This window comes from Saimiri boliviensis, chromosome 19 (assembly GCF_048565385.1).
Source record: "Saimiri boliviensis isolate mSaiBol1 chromosome 19, mSaiBol1.pri, whole genome shotgun sequence".
NCBI classification, from domain to species: domain Eukaryota; kingdom Metazoa; phylum Chordata; class Mammalia; order Primates; family Cebidae; genus Saimiri; species Saimiri boliviensis.
This window is the reverse complement of record NC_133467.1, coordinates 11,694,181-11,698,049: the sequence shown is the minus strand read 5'-3', so window position 1 is coordinate 11,698,049 and position 3,869 is coordinate 11,694,181. Positions and strand designations below refer to the sequence as shown.

General features: G+C 40.9%; 1 pseudogene; it reads left to right on the top strand.

The window, feature by feature from the left end:
- The first annotated feature begins 354 nt into the window (after window positions 1-354).
- On the top strand, window positions 355-1,588 carry LOC101042249 (nucleophosmin-like; annotated as a pseudogene).
- The last annotated feature ends 2,281 nt before the right edge of the window (window positions 1,589-3,869 follow it).

Sequence of the window (3,869 nt, the reverse complement as noted above, 5' to 3'; positions counted from 1 at the left end):
CAGGGTTTTGCCATGTTGGCCTGACTGGTCTCGAACTCCTGACCTCAGGTGATCCATCTGCCTCCATCTCCCAAAGTAACAACTGAGTCAATCATACTTAACAGGGCTTTGAAATATGTGAGACAAATTAAACAACAAAAATGGAGCAGAAAAATACGTTTCTCTAACGTTCTTTTAAATTTTTTTTGAAAACCCGCAATATCCCAGGGAAATTGCATATACTAATTAGAAATAAGTTAATGTTAAGATATAATTTATCCCCTGGTGTGATTCCATCTTGCGCAGCTGTTCTTTTGAGCAGTAGTCATTTATTTCCATCTACCTTTTCTCCCATCTAAATGCATGCTGCCACCGATGGAAGATTTGACAGACACAGACATGAGCCCCCTGAGGCCCCAGAACTATCTTTTCAGTTGTAAACAAAAGGCCAACAAAGATTATCATTTTAAGGTAGATAATGATGAAAATGAGCAGGAGTTAATCTTTAACAACAGTCAGTGTAGGGGCTGGTGCAAAGGATGAACTACACATTGTTGAAGCAGAGGCAATGAATTACAAAGGCAGTCCAATTAAAGTAACACTGGCAACTTTGAAAATGTGTGTACAGCTAACAGTTTCCCTTGGGGGCTTTGAAATTACACCACCAGTGGTCTTACAGTTGAAGTGTGGTTGAGGGCCAGTGTATATTAGTGGACAGCACTTAGTAGCTGTGGAGGAAGATGCAGAGTCAGCAGATGAAGAGGAGGAGGATGTGAAACTCTTAAGTATGTCTGGAAAGGAGTCTGCCCCTGGAGGTGGTAGCAAGATTCCACAGAAAAAAGTAAAATTTGCTGCTGATGAAGATGATGAAGATGATGAGGAAACTGAAGAAAAACTTCCAGTGAAGAAATCTATATGAGATACTCCAGCCAAAAATGCAGTAAAGTCAAATCAGAATGGAAAATACTCAAAACCATCAACACCAACTTCAAAAGGACAAGAATCCTTAAAAAAAAAAAAAAAAAAAAAACAAAAAACAAAAAAAAAAAAAAAAAAAGGAAAAAACTCCTAAAATGTCAAAAGGATCTAGTTCTATAGAAGACATTAAAACAGGCCGGGCGCGGTGGCTCAAGCCTGTAATCCCAGCACTTTGGGAGGCCGAGGCGGGTGGATCACGAGGTCGAGAGTTCGAGACCATCCTGGTCGATATGGTGAAACCCTGTCTCTACTAAAAATACAAAAAATTAGCTGGGCATGGTGGCTCGTGCCTGTAATCCCAGCTACTCAGGAGGCTGAGGCAGGAGAATTGCCTGAACCCAGGAGGCGGAGGTTGCGGGGAGCCGAGATCGCGCCATTGCGCTCCAGCCTGCGTAACGAGCGAAACTCCGTCTCAAAAAAAAAAGAAGACATTAAAACAAAAATACAAGCAAGTATAGAAAAAAGTGGTTCTTTTCCGAAAGTGGAAGCCAAGTTCATCAATTATGTGAAGAATTGCTTCTGGATGACTGACCAGGTGGACATTCAAGATCTCTGGTCGTGAATGAAGTCTATTTAAGAAAATAGTTTAAATAATTTGTTTAAAATTTTCCATCTTATTTCATTTCTGTAGCAATTGATATCTGGCTGTCCTTTTCATAATGCAGAGTGAGAACTTTCCCAAAGTGTTTGATAATTGTTATTCAGGTTTCATTGCCAAGAATGTATTGTCCAAAATGCCTGTTTAGTTTTTAAAGATGGAACTCCACCCTTTGCTTGGTTTTAAGTATGTATGGAATGTTATAATAGAACATATCAGTAGCAGTGGTTAGACATGGAAATGGTAGGGAGACAAAAATATACATGTGAAATAAAACTCAGCATTTTAATAAAGTAAGAAAAGAAAGATATAATTTATTTGGCCAGGTACAATGGCTCCTCTCACTCCTGTAATCCCAGCACTTTGGGAGGCGGAGGTGGGTTGATCACCTGAGGTCAGGAATTGGAGACCAGCCTGGCCAACATGGTGAAACGCCGTCTCTACTAAAAATATATAAATTAGCTGGTGTGGGGGCACACACCTGTAATCTCAGCTACTCGGGAGGCTAAGGCAGGAGAATGGCTTGAACCTGGGAGGTGAAGGTTTCAGTGAGCCAAGATCATGCCACTGCACTCCAGCCTGGGTGACAGAGGGAGACTCCATCTCAAAAGAAAAAAAAAATTGCTCTTTAAGTTCAGGTGATCTGGAATGTAAGAAACATACTATCTGAATGAAGTCAGGCATACCACAGATATATTCTTTGTGTGTCACTGGTCATTGCCCTGTTCTGCTGTGCTAAGAGGGATTCTTGACTTGGTATTTCTGCCATGGCAGTGGGAAACACACTCTATTTTCTGTAGCCTCAGTGCTGCCATGTAACTATATAACTCAGGATGGTGCATAAGACCAAGGGGACAGACTGATGACAATGATTCTTTCATGTGCTCAAGAGACATTGATATTATGTCTTATGTCTTTTTTTAAAAAATTGAGATGAAGTCTTGCTCTGTTGCCCAGTCTGGAGTGCAGTGGCATGATCTCAGCTCACTGCAACCTCCGCCTCCCAGGTTCAAGTGATTCTCCCACCTCAGCCTCCCGAGTAGCTGGGACTAAAGATGTGTGCCACCATGCCTGGCTAATTTTTGTATTTTTAGTAGAGACGAGGTTTCACCATGTTGGCCAGGTGGGTCTCGAATTCCTGACCTCAAGTGATCCACCCGCGTAGGTCTCCCCAAGTGCTGGGATTACAGGCGTGAGCCACCTCTCCCGGCATGATGTCTTTATAATGAGTGTCTTAAGAAGGAAGTTCCAGCATAAGAAATATTCCAGTATTTCAGGTGATGGTAAAGTTATCCTGTTGCTTAAAATTATCCTATACACAAAATGAGGGAGAAGTACTGTTCTTAGTTTGTAAACCTAACCTCCATGAAAATACTCAAATGTCACACATATTGGGCAAGGAAAATCCGTTCTAATAATTACTAAAATTAACCATCAAATACATACAATCATAGCATTTCAGAGCTGAAATATATCTTAGAGCTGTAGGCACACAGGATTTTGGCATTTTGTTGTTGTGATTGATTACTTGAACTTTACGGATTTACTAAGGAGCTACTTTTAATGGTATATTTTAGAGGGCAGTGATTACTGCATTGTCACAAACTTTGGCATTTTAAGGATATAACTTACTTTTACTTCTAGGTTCCACACTGATTTAGAAAAAAAGTAGGTTCATCTTTAGTACATACAAACGGTCACAATTTCTGAGATGAAGCTGGTTCATTTTGTGTCTACTGAAATCCAGAAGGAGTTTGGGCTGCCATAACAAATATCATAGACTGGATGGCTTACACAACAGAAACATATTTTCTCACAGTCCTGGAGGCTGGAAGACGAAGATAAGGATACCAGCCAATTTGATTCCTCGTGAGGGCTCTCTTCTGGTTTGGAGATAGCTGCCTTCTTACCTTGTCCTCACATGCTGGAGAGAGAGCCAGCTCTTTGGTGCCTCATCTTATAAGCACACGAATCTCATCAAAATAGGGCCTCTCCATCATGACCCCATCTAACCCTAATTGTCACCCAAAACCCCCTCTCACAAATACCATCACATTAGGAGTTAGGGCTTTGATGTATGAATTTTGGAGGGGACGGAAACATTCAGTCCATAACAATAATTTAAAGTTATTTTTAAAAATTTTTTAAAGCACTCTGGCTGTTGATTATTACCAAGGTGCCAATTACCAGGGAGTTACTTTTATCTTTCTATTTATTTATTTTTTGAGATAGTCTCACTCTGTCACCCAGGCTGGAGTGTAGTGGTGCAATCTCGGCTCACTGCAACCTCTCCCTTCCCAGTTCAAGCCATTCT